Source organism: Rhinoderma darwinii (genome assembly GCF_050947455.1).
Source record: "Rhinoderma darwinii isolate aRhiDar2 chromosome 5 unlocalized genomic scaffold, aRhiDar2.hap1 SUPER_5_unloc_47, whole genome shotgun sequence".
In the NCBI taxonomy this organism is placed as follows: Eukaryota; Metazoa; Chordata; class Amphibia; order Anura; family Rhinodermatidae; genus Rhinoderma; species Rhinoderma darwinii.
In genome coordinates, this window is record NW_027461806.1 from 71,344 (window position 1) to 92,813 (window position 21,470).

At 47.8% G+C, this 21,470-nt stretch overlaps 14 non-coding genes across 14 annotated transcripts; all 14 read right to left on the bottom strand.

Annotated features, from left to right (window-relative positions):
* Positions 1-1,000: 1,000 nt before the first annotated feature.
* On the bottom strand, positions 1,001-1,191 carry LOC142695521 (U2 spliceosomal RNA). The gene has a single exon (XR_012863630.1). It is a non-coding gene; the product is annotated as a U2 spliceosomal RNA (small nuclear RNA).
* A 1,300-nt stretch (positions 1,192-2,491) lies between these two features.
* Positions 2,492-2,682, bottom strand: LOC142695526 (U2 spliceosomal RNA). The gene has a single exon (XR_012863634.1). It is a non-coding gene; the product is annotated as a U2 spliceosomal RNA (small nuclear RNA).
* A 1,289-nt stretch (positions 2,683-3,971) lies between these two features.
* On the bottom strand, positions 3,972-4,162 carry LOC142695533 (U2 spliceosomal RNA). Its single transcript, XR_012863641.1, has one exon. It is a non-coding gene; the product is annotated as a U2 spliceosomal RNA (small nuclear RNA).
* A 1,276-nt stretch (positions 4,163-5,438) lies between these two features.
* On the bottom strand, positions 5,439-5,628 carry LOC142695551 (U2 spliceosomal RNA). The gene has a single exon (XR_012863656.1). It is a non-coding gene; the product is annotated as a U2 spliceosomal RNA (small nuclear RNA).
* Positions 5,629-6,921: 1,293 nt separating this feature from the next.
* On the bottom strand, positions 6,922-7,112 carry LOC142695547 (U2 spliceosomal RNA). The gene has a single exon (XR_012863652.1). It is a non-coding gene; the product is annotated as a U2 spliceosomal RNA (small nuclear RNA).
* A 1,294-nt stretch (positions 7,113-8,406) lies between these two features.
* Positions 8,407-8,597, bottom strand: LOC142695559 (U2 spliceosomal RNA). Its single transcript, XR_012863663.1, has one exon. It is a non-coding gene; the product is annotated as a U2 spliceosomal RNA (small nuclear RNA).
* A 1,295-nt stretch (positions 8,598-9,892) lies between these two features.
* On the bottom strand, positions 9,893-10,083 carry LOC142695570 (U2 spliceosomal RNA). The gene has a single exon (XR_012863670.1). It is a non-coding gene; the product is annotated as a U2 spliceosomal RNA (small nuclear RNA).
* A 1,289-nt stretch (positions 10,084-11,372) lies between these two features.
* LOC142695563 (U2 spliceosomal RNA) lies at positions 11,373-11,563 on the bottom strand. The gene has a single exon (XR_012863667.1). It is a non-coding gene; the product is annotated as a U2 spliceosomal RNA (small nuclear RNA).
* A 1,282-nt stretch (positions 11,564-12,845) lies between these two features.
* On the bottom strand, positions 12,846-13,035 carry LOC142695560 (U2 spliceosomal RNA). Its single transcript, XR_012863664.1, has one exon. It is a non-coding gene; the product is annotated as a U2 spliceosomal RNA (small nuclear RNA).
* Positions 13,036-14,328: 1,293 nt separating this feature from the next.
* Positions 14,329-14,519, bottom strand: LOC142695025 (U2 spliceosomal RNA). Its single transcript, XR_012863181.1, has one exon. It is a non-coding gene; the product is annotated as a U2 spliceosomal RNA (small nuclear RNA).
* A 1,292-nt stretch (positions 14,520-15,811) lies between these two features.
* LOC142695027 (U2 spliceosomal RNA) lies at positions 15,812-16,002 on the bottom strand. Its single transcript, XR_012863182.1, has one exon. It is a non-coding gene; the product is annotated as a U2 spliceosomal RNA (small nuclear RNA).
* Positions 16,003-17,291: 1,289 nt separating this feature from the next.
* LOC142695530 (U2 spliceosomal RNA) lies at positions 17,292-17,482 on the bottom strand. Its single transcript, XR_012863638.1, has one exon. It is a non-coding gene; the product is annotated as a U2 spliceosomal RNA (small nuclear RNA).
* Positions 17,483-18,782: 1,300 nt separating this feature from the next.
* LOC142695028 (U2 spliceosomal RNA) lies at positions 18,783-18,973 on the bottom strand. Its single transcript, XR_012863183.1, has one exon. It is a non-coding gene; the product is annotated as a U2 spliceosomal RNA (small nuclear RNA).
* Positions 18,974-20,261: 1,288 nt separating this feature from the next.
* On the bottom strand, positions 20,262-20,452 carry LOC142695029 (U2 spliceosomal RNA). The gene has a single exon (XR_012863184.1). It is a non-coding gene; the product is annotated as a U2 spliceosomal RNA (small nuclear RNA).
* Positions 20,453-21,470: the final 1,018 nt, after the last annotated feature.

The following is a 21,470-nucleotide window of genomic DNA, read 5'->3' on the forward strand; positions in this document are numbered from 1 at the left end:
GCCCACAGCCACCCCTTGTTCCTTCACACCTTGTATCAGCTGTAATCCAGTCCAGTCCAGTGCTGCCTGCTGAGCAGCACTGACCAACACTGCCTGGGCCCAGGCTTTTATCTCTGAGGCCCCATTATGATGTCAGAAAGCTGGCTCTGGAATCCTGAGGGCTCCACTATGACACGTGCAAAGTTCCGTCTGAACTTTATATAAGACGGTGAGGCTCAGTCAGTCACTCAGTGTTGCCTGAGAGGGCAACACTGCAACAGCCGGCCGCCAGGCTGTCTTTTTTTTGCACAGCTAGTTGCCTCCAGGAGGCCACAAGAGGGAGACAAGGGACTGCAAAATGGAAAATAGGCATCCACCAACTTTACAGACAACTTCTCCTTGCTCCTACAACCTCCATCCTTGCACAGTTTGTTATTCTTCTAGGTAACATAGTAACAAATCCAAATTGCTGCTCTCTTTGTAGGCAAGCAAGGCTTTGTTGCAACTGCAATTCTTACTTCTTCTTGAAATGTAGGGACGACAGTACATTCCATCACATCCATCTAGTGTACACAGGTAGGTCCATTGTGGCGGGCAGGCGAGCGGGCGGGCTGCTTTATTGGCTGTTTGCTGTTCCCCTACTCCACTCCACTATTTGACTGTTGTGCTGCATCAATCAATCAATCAATCAATCAATCAATCAATCAATCAATCAATCAATCAGTGGCTGGCTCAGGTGCAGCTCTTTAACTTACCTAAAAGGGAGGGCGGAGAGAAGACAAGGAAGGTGAATGAGGTGTTCCAATGTGAAATGCCGGAAACACAGAAACACAGACGACACACAACAAGAGGTGGCAATCTATTCATTAATTGCATTTAATCAATGAGCTCATTATCACTCATGCATTGTCCAACAGGTGTTGAAATAATGGGATTAAAAGGGGAGATCCCTTCAGAAAGACAGAAACAATAGCAAAGACAAAAAACACTTTTGGAATCTGCTTTTAGTCAACACATAAGGAAAGGGTGCACCGGTCCTGGAAATACTGCAATACCAGGTCAATGCGTGGAGTGGACAGAGCAAGCTCTATTTCCATCTCCCTGTTCTAAAAATCCATTTAATATATGGTCCCCAGATAGGGGACGTATCAGATATTAAACTGATAAGAACAGATACTACACTTGATCTTAGCCAAAAGGCCGAGAAGCGATAACCCGAACGGGCCGCGCGTTGCCCGAGCCTGCCCGATACTGCTGTTCAGCCCTTGCAGCGATTCAGCCTACTTCTAGGCAATTCCATGGGGCCCTGCAGGCTCACACACTCACAGCTACACGGGAGGTGAATAAAGGCCGGAGAGGAAGCCAGACAGGATTTGCTTCTTTTGCTTGCACCACAATGCAGTGCTGAAAGAGGAGGAATCTACATAAAAACGCCTTCCTGGCAACGCCCAAATGCCCTGCTGCCATGCAGATAAACACTGGCAGCGGCAGCAAGTGCATGCCCACAGCCACCCCTTGTTCCTTCACACCTTGTATCAGCTGTAATCCAGTCCAGTCCAGTGCTGCCTGCTGAGCAGCACTGACCAACACTGCCTGGGCCCAGGCTTTTATCTCTGAGGCCCCATTATGATGTCAGAAAGCTGGCTCTGGAATCCTGAGGGCTCCACTATGACACGTGCAAAGTTCCGTCTGAACTTTATATAAGACGGTGAGGCTCAGTCAGTCACTCAGTGTTGCCTGAGAGGGCAACACTGCAACAGCCGGCCGCCAGGCTGTCTTTTTTTTGCACAGCTAGTTGCCTCCAGGAGGCCACAAGAGGGAGACAAGGGACTGCAAAATGGAAAATAGGCATCCACCAACTTTACAGACAACTTCTCCTTGCTCCTACAACCTCCATCCTTGCACAGTTTGTTATTCTTCTAGGTAACATAGTAACAAATCCAAATTGCTGCTCTCTTTGTAGGCAAGCAAGGCTTTGTTGCAACTGCAATTCTTACTTCTTCTTGAAATGTAGGGACGACAGTACATTCCATCACATCCATCTAGTGTACACAGGTAGGTCCATTGTGGCGGGCAGGCGAGCGGGCGGGCTGCTTTATTGGCTGTTTGCTGTTCCCCTACTCCACTCCACTATTTGACTGTTGTGCTGCATCAATCAATCAATCAATCAATCAATCAATCAATCAATCAATCAATCAATCAATCAATCAATCAGTGGCTGGCTCAGGTGCAGCTCTTTAACTTACCTAAAAGGGAGGGCGGAGAGAAGACAAGGAAGGTGAATGAGGTGTTCCAATGTGAAATGCCGGAAACACAGAAACACAGACGACACACAACAAGAGGTGGCAATCTATTCATTAATTGCATTTAATCAATGAGCTCATTATCACTCATGCATTGTCCAACAGGTGTTGAAATAATGGGATTAAAAGGGGAGATCCCTTCAGAAAGACAGAAACAATAGCAAAGACAAAAAACACTTTTGGAATCTGCTTTTAGTCAACACATAAGGAAAGGGTGCACCGGTCCTGGAAATACTGCAATACCAGGTCAATGCGTGGAGTGGACAGAGCAAGCTCTATTTCCATCTCCCTGTTCTAAAAATCCATTTAATATATGGTCCCCAGATAGGGGATGTATCAGATATTAAACTGATAAGAACAGATACTACACTTGATCTTAGCCAAAAGGCCGAGAAGCGATAACCCGAACGGGCCGCGCGTTGCCCGAGCCTGCCCGATACTGCTGTTCAGCCCTTGCAGCGATTCAGCCTACTTCTAGGCAATTCCATGGGGCCCTGCAGGCTCACACACTCACAGCTACACGGGAGGTGAATAAAGGCCGGAGAGGAAGCCAGACAGGATTTGCTTCTTTTGCTTGCACCACAATGCAGTGCTGAAAGAGGAGGAATCTACATAAAAACGCCTTCCTGGCAACGCCCAAATGCCCTGCTGCCATGCAGATAAACACTGGCAGCGGCAGCAAGTGCATGCCCACAGCCACCCCTTGTTCCTTCACACCTTGTATCAGCTGTAATCCAGTCCAGTCCAGTGCTGCCTGCTGAGCAGCACTGACCAACACTGCCTGGGCCCAGGCTTTTATCTCTGAGGCCCCATTATGATGTCAGAAAGCTGGCTCTGGAATCCTGAGGGCTCCACTATGACACGTGCAAAGTTCCGTCTGAACTTTATATAAGACGGTGAGGCTCAGTCAGTCACTCAGTGTTGCCTGAGAGGGCAACACTGCAACAGCCGGCCGCCAGGCTGTCTTTTTTTTGCACAGCTAGTTGCCTCCAGGAGGCCACAAGAGGGAGACAAGGGACTGCAAAATGGAAAATAGGCATCCACCAACTTTACAGACAACTTCTCCTTGCTCCTACAACCTCCATCCTTGCACAGTTTGTTATTCTTCTAGGTAACATAGTAACAAATCCAAATTGCTGCTCTCTTTGTAGGCAAGCAAGGCTTTGTTGCAACTGCAATTCTTACTTCTTCTTGAAATGTAGGGACGACAGTACATTCCATCACATCCATCTAGTGTACACAGGTAGGTCCATTGTGGCGGGCAGGCGAGCGGGCGGGCTGCTTTATTGGCTGTTTGCTGTTCCCCTACTCCACTCCACTATTTGACTGTTGTGCTGCAATCAATCAATCAATCAATCAATCAATCAATCAATCAATCAATCAATCAATCAGTGGCTGGCTCAGGTGCAGCTCTTTAACTTACCTAAAAGGGAGGGCGGAGAGAAGACAAGGAAGGTGAATGAGGTGTTCCAATGTGAAATGCCGGAAACACAGAAACACAGACGACACACAACAAGAGGTGGCAATCTATTCATTAATTGCATTTAATCAATGAGCTCATTATCACTCATGCATTGTCCAACAGGTGTTGAAATAATGGGATTAAAAGGGGAGATCCCTTCAGAAAGACAGAAACAATAGCAAAGACAAAAAACACTTTTGGAATCTGCTTTTAGTCAACACATAAGGAAAGGGTGCACCGGTCCTGGAAATACTGCAATACCAGGTCAATGCGTGGAGTGGACAGAGCAAGCTCTATTTCCATCTCCCTGTTCTAAAAATCCATTTAATATATGGTCCCCAGATAGGGGACGTATCAGATATTAAACTGATAAGAACAGATACTACACTTGATCTTAGCCAAAAGGCCGAGAAGCGATAACCCGAACGGGCCGCGCGTTGCCCGAGCCTGCCCGATACTGCTGTTCAGCCCTTGCAGCGATTCAGCCTACTTCTAGGCAATTCCATGGGGCCCTGCAGGCTCACACACTCACAGCTACACGGGAGGTGAATAAAGGCCGGAGAGGAAGCCAGACAGGATTTGCTTCTTTTGCTTGCACCACAATGCAGTGCTGAAAGAGGAGGAATCTACATAAAAACGCCTTCCTGGCAACGCCCAAATGCCCTGCTGCCATGCAGATAAACACTGGCAGCGGCAGCAAGTGCATGCCCACAGCCACCCCTTGTTCCTTCACACCTTGTATCAGCTGTAATCCAGTCCAGTCCAGTGCTGCCTGCTGAGCAGCACTGACCAACACTGCCTGGGCCCAGGCTTTTATCTCTGAGGCCCCATTATGATGTCAGAAAGCTGGCTCTGGAATCCTGAGGGCTCCACTATGACACGTGCAAAGTTCCGTCTGAACTTTATATAAGACGGTGAGGCTCAGTCAGTCACTCAGTGTTGCCTGAGAGGGCAACACTGCAACAGCCGGCCGCCAGGCTGTCTTTTTTTTGCACAGCTAGTTGCCTCCAGGAGGCCACAAGAGGGAGACAAGGGACTGCAAAATGGAAAATAGGCATCCACCAACTTTACAGACAACTTCTCCTTGCTCCTACAACCTCCATCCTTGCACAGTTTGTTATTCTTCTAGGTAACAAAGTAACAAATCCAAATTGCTGCTCTCTTTGTAGGCAAGCAAGGCTTTGTTGCAACTGCAATTCTTACTTCTTCTTGAAATGTAGGGACGACAGTACATTCCATCACATCCATCTAGTGTACACAGGTAGGTCCATTGTGGCGGGCAGGCGAGCGGGCGGGCTGCTTTATTGGCTGTTTGCTGTTCCCCTACTCCACTCCACTATTTGACTGTTGTGCTGCATCAATCAATCAATCAATCAATCAATCAATCATCAATCAATCAGTGGCTGGCTCAGGTGCAGCTCTTTAACTTACCTAAATGGAGGGCGGAGAGAAGACAAGGAAGGTGAATGAGGTGTCCAATGTGAAATGCCGGAAACACAGAAACACAGACGACACACAACAAGAGGTGGCAATCTATTCATTAATTGCATTTAATCAATGAGCTCATTATCACTCATGCATTGTCCAACAGGTGTTGAAATAATGGGATTAAAAGGGAGATCCCTTCAGAAAGACAGAAACAATAGCAAAGACAAAAAACACTTTTGGAATCTGCTTTTAGTCAACACATAAGGAAAGGGTGCACCGGTCCTGGAAATACTGCAATCCCAGGTCAATGCGTGGAGTGGACAGAGCAAGCTCTATTCCATCTCCCTGTTCTAAAAATCCATTTAATATATGGTCCCCAGATAGGGGACGTATCAGATATTAAACTGATAAGAACAGATACTACACTTGATCTTAGCCAAAAGGCCGAGAAGCGATAACCCGAACGGGCCGCGCGTTGCCCGAGCCTGCCCGATACTGCTGTTCAGCCCTTGCAGCGATTCAGCCTACTTCTAGGCAATTCCATGGGGCCCTGCAGGCTCACACACTCACAGCTACACGGGAGTGAGAATAAAGGCCGGAGAGGAAGCCAGACAGGATTTGCTTCTTTTGCTTGCACCACAATGCAGTGCTGAAAGAGGAGGAATCTACATAAAAACGCCTTCCTGGCAACGCCCAAATGCCCTGCTGCCATGCAGATAAACACTGGCAGCGGCAGCAAGTGCATGCCCACAGCCACCCCTTGTTCCTTCACACCTTGTATCAGCTGTAATCCAGTCCAGTCCAGTGCTGCCTGCTGAGCAGCACTGACCAACACTGCCTGGGCCCAGGCTTTTATCTCTGAGGCCCCATTATGATGTCAGAAAGCTGGCTCTGGAATCCTGAGGGCTCCACTATGACACGTGCAAAGTTCCGTCTGAACTTTATATAAGACGGTGAGGCTCAGTCAGTCACTCAGTGTTGCCTGAGAGGGCAACACTGCAACAGCCGGCCGCCAGGCTGTCTTTTTTTTGCACAGCTAGTTGCCTCCAGGAGGCCACAAGAGGGAGACAAGGGACTGCAAAATGGAAAATAGGCATCCACCAACTTTACAGACAACTTCTCCTTGCTCCTACAACCTCCATCCTTGCACAGTTTGTTATTCTTCTAGGTAACATAGTAACAAATCCAAATTGCTGCTCTCTTTGTAGGCAAGCAAGGCTTTGTTGCAACTGCAATTCTTACTTCTTCTTGAAATGTAGGGACGACAGTACATTCCATCACATCCATCTAGTGTACACAGGTAGGTCCATTGTGGCGGGCAGGCGAGCGGGCGGGCTGCTTTATTGGCTGTTTGCTGTTCCCCTACTCCACTCCACTATTTGACTGTTGTGCTGCATCAATCAATCAATCAATCAATCAATCAATCAATCAATCAATCAATCAATCAATCAGTGGCTGGCTCAGGTGCAGCTCTTTAACTTACCTAAAAGGGAGGGCGGAGAGAAGACAAGGAAGGTGAATGAGGTGTTCCAATGTGAAATGCCGGAAACACAGAAACACAGACGACACACAACAAGAGGTGGCAATCTATTCATTAATTGCATTTAATCAATGAGCTCATTATCACTCATGCATTGTCCAACAGGTGTTGAAATAATGGGATTAAAAGGGGAGATCCCTTCAGAAAGACAGAAACAATAGCAAAGACAAAAAACACTTTTGGAATCTGCTTTTAGTCAACACATAAGGAAAGGGTGCACCGGTCCTGGAAATACTGCAATACCAGGTCAATGCGTGGAGTGGACAGAGCAAGCTCTATTTCCATCTCCCTGTTCTAAAAATCCATTTAATATATGGTCCCCAGATAGGGGACGTATCAGATATTAAACTGATAAGAACAGATACTACACTTGATCTTAGCCAAAAGGCCGAGAAGCGATAACCCGAACGGGCCGCGCGTTGCCCGAGCCTGCCCGATACTGCTGTTCAGCCCTTGCAGCGATTCAGCCTACTTCTAGGCAATTCCATGGGGCCCTGCAGGCTCACACACTCACAGCTACACGGGAGGTGAATAAAGGCCGGAGAGGAAGCCAGACAGGATTTGCTTCTTTTGCTTGCACCACAATGCAGTGCTGAAAGAGGAGGAATCGACATAAAAACGCCTTCCTGGCAACGCCCAAATGCCCTGCTGCCATGCAGATAAACACTGGCAGCGGCAGCAAGTGCATGCCCACAGCCACCCCTTGTTCCTTCACACCTTGTATCAGCTGTAATCCAGTCCAGTCCAGTGCTGCCTGCTGAGCAGCACTGACCAACACTGCCTGGGCCCAGGCTTTTATCTCTGAGGCCCCATTATGATGTCAGAAAGCTGGCTCTGGAATCCTGAGGGCTCCACTATGACACGTGCAAAGTTCCGTCTGAACTTTATATAAGACGGTGAGGCTCAGTCAGTCACTCAGTGTTGCCTGAGAGGGCAACACTGCAACAGCCGGCCGCCAGGCTGTCTTTTTTTTGCACAGCTAGTTGCCTCCAGGAGGCCACAAGAGGGAGACAAGGGACTGCAAAATGGAAAATAGGCATCCACCAACTTTACAGACAACTTCTCCTTGCTCCTACAACCTCCATCCTTGCACAGTTTGTTATTCTTCTAGGTAACATAGTAACAAATCCAAATTGCTGCTCTCTTTGTAGGCAAGCAAGGCTTTGTTGCAACTGCAATTCTTACTTCTTCTTGAAATGTAGGGACGACAGTACATTCCATCACATCCATCTAGTGTACACAGGTAGGTCCATTGTGGCGGGCAGGCGAGCGGGCGGGCTGCTTTATTGGCTGTTTGCTGTTCCCCTACTCCACTCCACTATTTGACTGTTGTGCTGCATCAATCAATCAATCAATCAATCAATCAATCAATCAATCAATCAATCCAATAATCAATCAGTGGCTGGCTCAGGTGCAGCTCTTTAACTTACCTAAAAGGGAGGGCGGAGAGAAGACAAGGAAGGTGAATGAGGTGTTCCAATGTGAAATGCCGGAAACACAGAAACACAGACGACACACAACAAGAGGTGGCAATCTATTCAATAATTGCATTTAATCAAATGAGCTCATTATCACTCATGCATTGTCCAACAGGTGTTGAAATAATGGGATTAAAAGGGGAGATCCTTCAGAAAGACAGAAACAATAGCAAAGACAAAAAACACTTTGAATCTGCTTTTAGTCAACACATAAGGAAAGGGTGCACCGGTCCTGGAAATACTGCAATACCAGGTCAATGCGTGGAGTGGACAGAGCAAGCTCTATTTCCATCTCCCTGTTCTAAAAATCCATTTAATATATGGTCCCCAGATAGGGGACGTATCAGATATTAAACTGATAAGAACAGATACTACACTTGATCTTAGCCAAAAGGCCGAGAAGCGATAACCCGAACGGGCCGCGCGTTGCCCGAGCCTGCCCGATACTGCTGTTCAGCCTTGCAGCGATTCAGCCTACTTCTAGGCAATTCCATGGGGCCCTGCAGGCTCACACACTCACAGCTACACGGGAGGTGAATAAAGGCCGGAGAGGAAGCCAGACAGGATTTGCTTCTTTTGCTTGCACCACAATGCAGTGCTGAAAGAGGAGGAATCTACATAAAAACGCCTTCCTGGCAACGCCCAAATGCCCTGCTGCCATGCAGATAAACACTGGCAGCGGCAGCAAGTGCATGCCCACAGCCACCCTTGTTCCTTCACACCTTGTATCAGCTGTAATCCAGTCCAGTCCAGTGCTGCCTGCTGAGCAGCACTGACCAACACTGCCTGGGCCCAGGCTTTTATCTCTGAGGCCCCATTATGATGTCAGAAAGCTGGCTCTGGAATCCTGAGGGCTCCACTATGACACGTGCAAAGTTCCGTCTGAACTTTATATAAGACGGTGAGGCTCAGTCAGTCACTCAGTGTTGCCTGAGAGGGCAACACTGCAACAGCCGGCCGCCAGGCTGTCTTTTTTTTGCACAGCTAGTTGCCTCCAGGAGGCCACAAGAGGAGACAAGGGACTGCAAAATGGAAAATAGGCATCCACCAACTTTACAGACAACTTCTCCTTGCTCCTACAACCTCCATCCTTGCACAGTTTGTTATTCTTCTAGGTAACATAGTAACAAATCCAAATTGCTGCTCTCTTTGTAGGCAAGCAAGGCTTTGTTGCAACTGCAATTCTTACTTCTTCTTGAAATGTAGGGACGACAGTACATTCCATCACATCCATCTAGTGTACACAGGTAGGTCCATTGTGGCGGGCAGGCGAGCGGGCGGGCTGCTTTATTGGCTGTTTGCTGTTCCCCTACTCCACTCCACTATTTGACTGTGTGCTGCATCATCAATCAATCAATCCAATCAATCAATCAATCAATCAATCAATCAATCAATCAATCAATCAGTGGCTGGCTCAGGTGCAGCTCTTTAACTTACCTAAAAGGGAGGGCGGAGAGAAGACAAGGAAGGTGAATGAGGTGTTCCAATGTGAAATGCCGGAAACACAGAAACACAGACGACACACAACAAGAGGTGGCAATCTATTCATTAATGCATTTAATCAATGAGCTCATTATCACTCATGCATTGTCCAACAGGTGTTGAAATAATGGGATTAAAAGGGCAGATCCCTTCAGAAAGACAGAAACAATAGCAAAGACAAAAAACACTTTTGGAATCTGCTTTTAGTCAACACATAAGGAAAGGGTGCACCGGTCCTGGAAATACTGCAATACCAGGTCAATGCGTGGAGTGGACAGAGCAAGCTCTATTTCCATCTCCCTGTTCTAAAAATCCATTTAATATATGGTCCCCAGATAGGGGACGTATCAGATATTAAACTGATAAGAACAGATACTACACTTGATCTTAGCCAAAAGGCCGAGAAGCGATAACCCGAACGGGCCGCGCGTTGCCCGAGCCTGCCCGATACTGCTGTTCAGCCCTTGCAGCGATTCAGCCTACTTCTAGGCAATTCCATGGGGCCCTGCAGGCTCACACACTCACAGCTACACGGGAGGTGAATAAAGGCCGGAGAGGAAGCCAGACAGGATTTGCTTCTTTTGCTTGCACCACAATGCAGTGCTGAAAGAGGAGGAATCTACATAAAAACGCCTTCCTGGCAACGCCCAAATGCCCTGCTGCCATGCAGATAAACACTGGCAGCGGCAGCAAGTGCATGCCCACAGCCACCCCTTGTTCCTTCACACCTTGTATCAGCTGTAATCCAGTCCAGTCCAGTGCTGCCTGCTGAGCAGCACTGACCAACACTGCCTGGGCCCAGGCTTTTATCTCTGAGGCCCCATTATGATGTCAGAAAGCTGGCTCTGGAATCCTGAGGGCTCCACTATGACACGTGCAAAGTTCCGTCTGAACTTTATATAAGACGGTGAGGCTCAGTCAGTCACTCAGTGTTGCCTGAGAGGGCAACACTGCAACAGCCGGCCGCCAGGCTGTCTTTTTTTTGCACAGCTAGTTGCCTCCAGGAGGCCACAAGAGGGAGACAAGGGACTGCAAAATGGAAAATAGGCATCCACCAACTTTACAGACAACTTCTCCTTGCTCCTACAACCTCCATCCTTGCACAGTTGTTATTCTTCTAGGTAACATAGTAACAAATCCAAATTGCTGCTCTCTTTGTAGGCAAGCAAGGCTTTGTTGCAACTGCAATTCTTACTTCTTCTTGAAATGTAGGGACGACAGTACATTCCATCACATCCATCTAGTGTACACAGGTAGGTCCATTGTGGCGGGCAGGCGAGCGGGCGGGCTGCTTTATTGGCTGTTTGCTGTTCCCCTACTCCACTCCACTATTTGACTGTTGTGCTGCATCACAATCAAATCAATCAATCAATCAATCAATCAATCAATCAATCAATCAATCAGTGGCTGGCTCAGGTGCAGCTCTTTAACTTACCTAAAAGGGAGGGCGGAGAGAAGACAAGGAAGGTGAATGAGGTGTTCCAATGTGAAATGCCGGAAACACAGAAACACAGACGACACACAACAAGAGGTGGCAATCTATTCATTAATTGCATTTAATCAATGAGCTCATTATCACTCATGCATTGTCCAACAGGTGTTGAAATAATGGGATTAAAAGGGAGATCCCTTCAGAAAGACAGAAACAATAGCAAAGACAAAAAACACTTTTGGAATCTGCTTTTAGTCAACACATAAGGAAAGGGTGCACCGGCCTGGAAATACTGCAATACCAGGTCAATGCGTGGAGTGGACAGAGCAAGCTCTATTTCCATCTCCCTGTTCTAAAAATCCATTTAATATATGGTCCCCAGATAGGGGACGTATCAGATATTAAACTGATAAGAACAGATACTACACTTGATCTTAGCCAAAAGGGCCGAGAAGCGATAACCCGAACGGGCCGCGCGTTGCCCGAGCCTGCCCGATACTGCTGTTCAGCCCTTGCAGCGATTCAGCCTACTTCTAGGCAATTCCATGGGGCCCTGCAGGCTCACACACTCACAGCTACACGGGAGGTGAATAAAGGCCGGAGAGGAAGCCAGACAGGATTTGCTTCTTTTGCTTGCACCACAATGCAGTGCTGAAAGAGGAGGAATCTACATAAAAACGCCTTCCTGGCAACGCCCAAATGCCCTGCTGCCATGCAGATAAACACTGGCAGCGGCAGCAGTGCATGCCCACAGCCACCCCTTGTTCCTTCACACCTTGTATCAGCTGTAATCCAGTCCAGTCCAGTGCTGCCTGCTGAGCAGCACTGACCAACACTGCCTGGGCCCAGGCTTTTATCTCTGAGGCCCCATTATGATGTCAGAAAGCTGGCTCTGGAATCCTGAGGGCTCCACTATGACACGTGCAAAGTTCCGTCTGAACTTTATATAAGACGGTGAGGCTCAGTCAGTCACTCAGTGTTGCCTGAGAGGGCAACACTGCAACAGCCGGCCGCCAGGCTGTCTTTTTTTTGCACAGCTAGTTGCCTCCAGGAGGCCACAAGAGGGAGACAAGGGACTGCAAAATGGAAAATAGGCATCCACCAACTTTACAGACAACTTCTCCTTGCTCCTACAACCTCCATCCTTGCACAGTTTGTTATTCTTCTAGGTAACATAGTAACAAATCCAAATTGCTGCTCTCTTTGTAGGCAAGCAAGGCTTTGTTGCAACTGCAATTCTTTACTTCTTCTTGAAATGTAGGGACGACAGTACATTCCATCACATCCATCTAGTGTACACAGGTAGGTCCATTGTGGCGGGCAGGCGAGCGGGCGGGCTGCTTTATTGGCTGTTTGCTGTTCCCCTACTCCACTCCACTATTTGACTGTTGTGCTGCATCAATCAATCAATCAATCAATCAATCAATCAATCAATCAATCAATCAGTGGCTGGCTCAGGTGCAGCTCTTTAACTTACCTAAAAGGGAGGGCGGAGAGAAGACAAGGAAGGTGAATGAGGTGTTCCAATGTGAAATGCCGGAAACACAGAAACACAGACGACACACAACAAGAGGTGGCAATCTATTCATTAATTGCATTTAATCAATGAGCTCATTATCACTCATGCATTGTCCAACAGGTGTTGAAATAATGGGATTAAAAGGGGAGATCCCTTCAGAAAGACAGAAACAATAGCAAAGACAAAAACACTTTTGGAATCTGCTTTTAGTCAACACATAAGAAAGGGTGCACCGGTCCTGGAAATACTGCAATACCAGGTCAATGCGTGGAGTGGACAGAGCAAGCTCTATTTCCATCTCCCTGTTCTAAAAATCCATTTAATATATGGTCCCAGATAGGGGACGTATCAGATATTAAACTGATAAGAACAGATACTACACTTGATCTTAGCCAAAAGGCCGAGAAGCGATAACCCGAACGGGCCGCGCGTTGCCCGAGCCTGCCCGATACTGCTGTTCAGCCTTGCAGCGATTCAGCCTACTTCTAGGCAATTCCATGGGGCCCTGCAGGCTCACACACTCACAGCTACACGGAGGTGAATAAAGGCCGGAGAGGAAGCCAGACAGGATTTGCTTCTTTTGCTTGCACCACAATGCAGTGCTGAAAGAGGAGGAATCTACATAAAAACGCCTTCCTGGCAACGGCCAAATGCCCTGCTGCCATGCAGATAAACACTGGCAGCGGCAGCAAGTGCATGCCCACAGCCACCCCTTGTCCTTCACACCTTGTATCAGCTGTAATCCAGTCCAGTCCAGTGCTGCCTGCTGAGCAGCACTGACCAACACTGCCTGGGCCCAGGCTTTTATCTCTGAGGCCCCATTATGATGTCAGAAAGCTGGCTCTGGAATCCTGAGGGCTCCACTATGACACGTGCAAAGTTCCGTCTGAACTTTATATAAGACGGTGAGGCTCAGTCAGTCACTCAGTGTTGCCTGAGAGGGCAACACTGCAACAGCCGGCCGCCAGGCTGTCTTTTTTTTGCACAGCTAGTTGCCTCCAGGAGGCCACAAGAGGGAGACAAGGGACTGCAAAATGGAAAATAGGCATCCACCAACTTTACAGACAACTTCTCCTTGCTCCTACAACCTCCATCCTTGCACAGTTTGTTATTCTTCTAGGTAACATAGTAACAAATCCAAATTGCTGCTCTCTTTGTAGGCAAGCAAGGCTTTGTTGCAACTGCAATTCTTACTTCTTCTTGAAATGTAGGGACGACAGTACATTCCATCACATCCATCTAGTGTACACAGGTAGGTCCATTGTGGCGGGCAGGCGAGCGGGCGGGCTGCTTTATTGGCTGTTTGCTGTTCCCCTACTCCACTCCACTATTTGACTGTTGTGCTGCATCAATCAATCAATCAATCAATCAATCAATCAATCAATCAATCAATCAATCAATCAATCAGTGGCTGGCTCAGGTGCAGCTCTTTAACTTACCTAAAAGGGAGGGCGGAGAGAAGACAAGGAAGGTGAATGAGGTGTTCCAATGTGAAATGCCGGAAACACAGAAACACAGACGACACACAACAAGAGGTGGCAATCTATTCATTAATTGCATTTAATCAATGAGCTCATTATCACTCATGCATTGTCCAACAGGTGTTGAAATAATGGGATTAAAAGGGGAGATCCCTTCAGAAAGACAGAAACAATAGCAAAGACAAAAAACACTTTTGGAATCTGCTTTTAGTCAACACATAAGGAAAGGGTGCACCGGTCCTGGAAATACTGCAATACCAGGTCAATGCGTGGAGTGGACAGAGCAAGCTCTATTTCCATCTCCCTGTTCTAAAAATCCATTTAATATATGGTCCCCAGATAGGGGACGTATCAGATATTAAACTGATAAGAACAGATACTACACTTGATCTTAGCCAAAAGGCCGAGAAGCGATAACCCGAACGGGCCGCGCGTTGCCCGAGCCTGCCCGATACTGCTGTTCAGCCCTTGCAGCGATTCAGCCTACTTCTAGGCAATTCCATGGGGCCCTGCAGGCTCACACACTCACAGCTACACGGGAGGTGAATAAAGGCCGGAGAGGAAGCCAGACAGGATTTGCTTCTTTTGCTTGCACCACAATGCAGTGCTGAAAGAGGAGGAATCTACATAAAAACGCCTTCCTGGCAACGCCCAAATGCCCTGCTGCCATGCAGATAAACACTGGCAGCGGCAGCAAGTGCATGCCCACAGCCACCCCTTGTTCCTTCACACCTTGTATCAGCTGTAATCCAGTCCAGTCCAGTGCTGCCTGCTGAGCAGCACTGACCAACACTGCCTGGGCCCAGGCTTTTATCTCTGAGGCCCCATTATGATGTCAGAAAGCTGGCTCTGGAATCCTGAGGGCTCCACTATGACACGTGCAAAGTTCCGTCTGAACTTTATATAAGACGGTGAGGCTCAGTCAGTCACTCAGTGTTGCCTGAGAGGGCAACACTGCAACAGCCGGCCGCCAGGCTGTCTTTTTTTTGCACAGCTAGTTGCCTCCAGGAGGCCACAAGAGGGAGACAAGGGACTGCAAAATGGAAAATAGGCATCCACCAACTTTACAGACAACTTCTCCTTGCTCCTACAACCTCCATCCTTGCACAGTTTGTTATTCTTCTAGGTAACATAGTAACAAATCCAAATTGCTGCTCTCTTTGTAGGCAAGCAAGGCTTTGTTGCAACTGCAATTCTTACTTCTTCTTGAAATGTAGGGACGACAGTACATTCCATCACATCCATCTAGTGTACACAGGTAGGTCCATTGTGGCGGGCAGGCGAGCGGGCGGGCTGCTTTATTGGCTGTTTGCTGTTCCCCTACTCCACTCCACTATTTGACTGTTGTGCTGCATCAATCAATCAATCAATCAATCAATCAATCAATCAATCAATCAATCAATCAATCAGTGGCTGGCTCAGGTGCAGCTCTTTAACTTACCTAAAAGGGAGGGCGGAGAGAAGACAAGGAAGGTGAATGAGGTGTTCCAATGTGAAATGCCGGAAACACAGAAACACAGACGACACACAACAAGAGGTGGCAATCTATTCATTAATTGCATTTAATCAATGAGCTCATTATCACTCATGCATTGTCCAACAGGTGTTGAAATAATGGGATTAAAAGGGGAGATCCCTTCAGAAAGACAGAAACAATAGCAAAGACAAAAAACACTTTTGGAATCTGCTTTTAGTCAACACATAAGGAAAGGGTGCACCGGTCCTGGAAATACTGCAATACCAGGTCAATGCGTGGAGTGGACAGAGCAAGCTCTATTTCCATCTCCCTGTTCTAAAAATCCATTTAATATATGGTCCCCAGATAGGGGACGTATCAGATATTAAACTGATAAGAACAGATACTACACTTGATCTTAGCCAAAAGGCCGAGAAGCGATAACCCGAACGGGCCGCGCGTTGCCCGAGCCTGCCCGATACTGCTGTTCAGCCCTTGCAGCGATTCAGCCTACTTCTAGGCAATTCCATGGGGCCCTGCAGGCTCACACACTCACAGCTACACGGGAGGTGAATAAAGGCCGGAGAGGAAGCCAGACAGGATTTGCTTCTTTTGCTTGCACCACAATGCAGTGCTGAAAGAGGAGGAATCTACATAAAAACGCCTTCCTGGCAACGCCCAAATGCCCTGCTGCCATGCAGATAAACACTGGCAGCGGCAGCAAGTGCATGCCCACAGCCACCCCTTGTTCCTTCACACCTTGTATCAGCTGTAATCCAGTCCAGTCCAGTGCTGCCTGCTGAGCAGCACTGACCAACACTGCCTGGGCCCAGGCTTTTATCTCTGAGGCCCCATTATGATGTCAGAAAGCTGGCTCTGGAATCCTGAGGGCTCCACTATGACACGTGCAAAGTTCCGTCTGAACTTTATATAAGACGGTGAGGCTCAGTCAGTCACTCAGTGTTGCCTGAGAGGGCAACACTGCAACAGCCGGCCGCCAGGCTGTCTTTTTTTTGCACAGCTAGTTGCCTCCAGGAGGCCACAAGAGGGAGACAAGGGACTGCAAAATGGAAAATAGGCATCCACCAACTTTACAGACAACTTCTCCTTGCTCCTACAACCTCCATCCTTGCACAGTTTGTTATTCTTCTAGGTAACATAGTAACAAATCCAAATTGCTGCTCTCTTTGTAGGCAAGCAAGGCTTTGTTGCAACTGCAATTCTTACTTCTTCTTGAAATGTAGGGACGACAGTACATTCCATCACATCCATCTAGTGTACACAGGTAGGTCCATTGTGGCGGGCAGGCGAGCGGGCGGGCTGCTTTATTGGCTGTTTGCTGTTCCCCTACTCCACTCCACTATTTGACTGTTGTGCTGCAATCAATCAATCAATCAATCAATCAATCAATCAATCAATCAATCAATCAATCAGTGGCTGGCTCAGGTGCAGCTCTTTAACTTACCTAAAAGGGAGGGCGGAGAGAAGACAAGGAAGGTGAATGAGGTGTTCCAATGTGAAATGCCGGAAACACAGAAACACAGACGACACACAACAAGAGGTGGCAATCTATTCATTAATTGCATTTAATCAATGAGCTCATTATCACTCATGCATTGTCCAACAGGTGTTGAAATAATGGGATTAAAAGGGGAGATCCCTTCAGAAAGACAGAAACAATAGCAAAGACAAAAAACACTTTTGGAATCTGCTTTTAGTCAACACATAAGGAAAGGGTGCTCCGGTCCTGGAAATACTGCAATACCAGGTCAATGCGTGGAGTGGACAGAGCAAGCTCTATTTCCATCTCCCTGTTCTAAAAATCCATTTAATATATGGTCCCCAGATAGGGGACGTATCAGATATTAAACTGATAAGAACAGATACTACACTTGATCTTAGCCAAAAGGCCGAGAAGCGATAACCCGAACGGGCCGCGCGTTGCCCGAGCCTGCCCGATACTGCTGTTCAGCCCTTGCAGCGATTCAGCCTACTTCTAGGCAATTCCATGGGGCCCTGCAGGCTCACACACTCACAGCTACACGGGAGGTGAATAAAGGCCGGAGAGGAAGCCAGACAGGATTTGCTTCTTTTGCTTGCACCACAATGCAGTGCTGAAAGAGGAGGAATCTACATAAAAACGCCTTCCTGGCAACGCCCAAATGCCCTGCTGCCATGCAGATAAACACTGGCAGCGGCAGCAAGTGCATGCCCACAGCCACCCCTTGTTCCTTCACACCTTGTATCAGCTGTAATCCAGTCCAGTCCAGTGCTGCCTGCTGAGCAGCACTGACCAACACTGCCTGGGCCCAGGCTTTTATCTCTGAGGCCCCATTATGATGTCAGAAAGCTGGCTCTGGAATCCTGAGGGCTCCACTATGACACGTGCAAAGTTCCGTCTGAACTTTATATAAGACGGTGAGGCTCAGTCAGTCACTCAGTGTTGCCTGAGAGGGCAACACTGCAACAGCCGGCCGCCAGGCTGTCTTTTTTTTGCACAGCTAGTTGCCTCCAGGAGGCCACAAGAGGGAGACAAGGGACTGCAAAATGGAAAATAGGCATCCACCAACTTTACAGACAACTTCTCCTTGCTCCTACAACCTCCATCCTTGCACAGTTTGTTATTCTTCTAGGTAACATAGTAACAAATCCAAATTGCTGCTCTCTTTGTAGGCAAGCAAGGCTTTGTTGCAACTGCAATTCTTACTTCTTCTTGAAATGTAGGGACGACAGTACATTCCATCACATCCATCTAGTGTACACAGGTAGGTCCATTGTGGCGGGCAGGCGAGCGGGCGGGCTGCTTTATTGGCTGTTTGCTGTTCCCCTACTCCACTCCACTATTTGACTGTTGTGCTGCATCAATCAATCAATCAATCAATCAATCAATCAATCAATCAATCAATCAATCAATCAATCAATCAGTGGCTGGCTCAGGTGCAGCTCTTTAACTTACCTAAAAGGGAGGGCGGAGAGAAGACAAGGAAGGTGAATGAGGTGTTCCAATGTGAAATGCCGGAAACACAGAAACACAGACGACACACAACAAGAGGTGGCAATCTATTCATTAATTGCATTTAATCAATGAGCTCATTATCACTCATGCATTGTCCAACAGGTGTTGAAATAATGGGATTAAAAGGGGAGATCCCTTCAGAAAGACAGAAACAATAGCAAAGACAAAAAACACTTTTGGAATCTGCTTTTAGTCAACACATAAGGAAAGGGTGCACCGGTCCTGGAAATACTGCAATACCAGGTCAATGCGTGGAGTGGACAGAGCAAGCTCTATTTCCATCTCCCTGTTCTAAAAATCCATTTAATATATGGTCCCCAGATAGGGGACGTATCAGATATTAAACTGATAAGAACAGATACTACACTTGATCTTAGCCAAAAGGCCGAGAAGCGATAACCCGAACGGGCCGCGCGTTGCCCGAGCCTGCCCGATACTGCTGTTCAGCCCTTGCAGCGATTCAGCCTACTTCTAGGCAATTCCATGGGGCCCTGCAGGCTCACACACTCACAGCTACACGGGAGGTGAATAAAGGCCGGAGAGGAAGCCAGACAGGATTTGCTTCTTTTGCTTGCACCACAATGCAGTGCTGAAAGAGGAGGAATCTACATAAAAACGCCTTCCTGGCAACGCCCAAATGCCCTGCTGCCATGCAGATAAACACTGGCAGCGGCAGCAAGTGCATGCCCACAGCCACCCCTTGTTCCTTCACACCTTGTATCAGCTGTAATCCAGTCCAGTCCAGTGCTGCCTGCTGAGCAGCACTGACCAACACTGCCTGGGCCCAGGCTTTTATCTCTGAGGCCCCATTATGATGTCAGAAAGCTGGCTCTGGAATCCTGAGGGCTCCACTATGACACGTGCAAAGTTCCGTCTGAACTTTATATAAGACGGTGAGGCTCAGTCAGTCACTCAGTGTTGCCTGAGAGGGCAACACTGCAACAGCCGGCCGCCAGGCTGTCTTTTTTTTGCACAGCTAGTTGCCTCCAGGAGGCCACAAGAGGGAGACAAGGGACTGCAAAATGGAAAATAGGCATCCACCAACTTTACAGACAACTTCTCCTTGCTCCTACAACCTCCATCCTTGCACAGTTTGTTATTCTTCTAGGTAACATAGTAACAAATCCAAATTGCTGCTCTCTTTGTAGGCAAGCAAGGCTTTGTTGCAACTGCAATTCTTACTTCTTCTTGAAATGTAGGGACGACAGTTCACATCCATCTAGTGTACACAGGTAGGTCCATTGTGGCGGGCAGGCGAGCGGGCGGGCTGCTTTATTGGCTGTTTGCTGTTCCCCTACTCCACTCCACTATTTGACTGTTGTGCTGCATCAATCAATCAATCAATCAATCAATCAATCAATCAATCAATCAATCAATCAATCAATCAGTGGCTGGCTCAGGTGCAGCTCTTTAACTTACCTAAAAGGGAGGGCGGAGAGAAGACAAGGAAGGTGAATGAGGTGTTCCAATGTGAAATGCCGGAAACACAGAAACACAGACGACACACAACAAGAGGTGGCAATCTATTCATTAATTGCATTTAATCAATGAGCTCATTATCACTCATGCATTGTCCAACAGGTGTTGAAATAATGGGATTAAAAGGGGAGATCCCTTCAGAAAGACAGAAACAATAGCAAAGACAAAAAACACTTTTGGAATCTGCTTTTAGTCAACACATAAGGAAAGGGTGCACCGGTCCTGGAAATACTGCAATACCAGGTCAATGCGTGGAGTGGACAGAGCAAGCTCTATTTCCATCTCCCTGTTCTAAAAATCCATTTAATATATGGTCCCCAGATAGGGGACGTATCAGATATTAAACTGATAAGAACAGATACTACACTTGATCTTAGCCAAAAGGCCGAGAAGCGATAACCCGAACGGGCCGCGCGTTGCCCGAGCCTGCCCGATACTGCTGTTCAGCCCTTGCAGCGATTCAGCCTACTTCTAGGCAATTCCATGGGGCCCTGCAGGCTCACACACTCACAGCTACACGGGAGGTGAATAAAGGCCGGAGAGGAAGCCAGACAGGATTTGCTTCTTTTGCTTGCACCACAATGCAGTGCTGAAAGAGGAGGAATCTACATAAAAACGCCTTCCTGGCAACGCCCAAATGCCCTGCTGCCATGCAGATAAACACTGGCAGCGGCAGCAAGTGCATGCCCACAGCCACCCCTTGTTCCTTCACACCTTGTATCAGCTGTAATCCAGTCCAGTCCAGTGCTGCCTGCTGAGCAGCACTGACCAACACTGCCTGGGCCCAGGCTTTTATCTCTGAGGCCCCATTATGATGTCAGAAAGCTGGCTCTGGAATCCTGAGGGCTCCACTATGACACGTGCAAAGTTCCGTCTGAACTTTATATAAGACGGTGAGGCTCAGTCAGTCACTCAGTGTTGCCTGAGAGGGCAACACTGCAACAGCCGGCCGCCAGGCTGTCTTTTTTTTTGCACAGCTAGTTGCCTCCAGGAGGCCACAAGAGGGAGACAAGGGACTGCAAAATGGAAAATAGGCATCCACCAACTTTACAGACAACTTCTCCTTGCTCCTACAACCTCCATCCTTGCACAGTTTGTTATTCTTCTAGGTAACATAGTAACAAATCCAAATTGCTGCTCTCTTTGTAGGCAAGCAAGGCTTTGTTGCAACTGCAATTCTTACTTCTTCTTGAAATGTAGGGACGACAGTACATTCCATCACATCCATCTAGTGTACACAGGTAGGTCCATTGTGGCGGGCAGGCGAGCGGGCGGGCTGCTTTATTGGCTGTTTGCTGTTCCCCTACTCCACTCCACTATTTGACTGTTGTGCTGCATCAATCAATCAATCAATCAATCAATCAATCAATCAATCAATCAATCAATCAGTGGCTGGCTCAGGTGCAGCTCTTTAA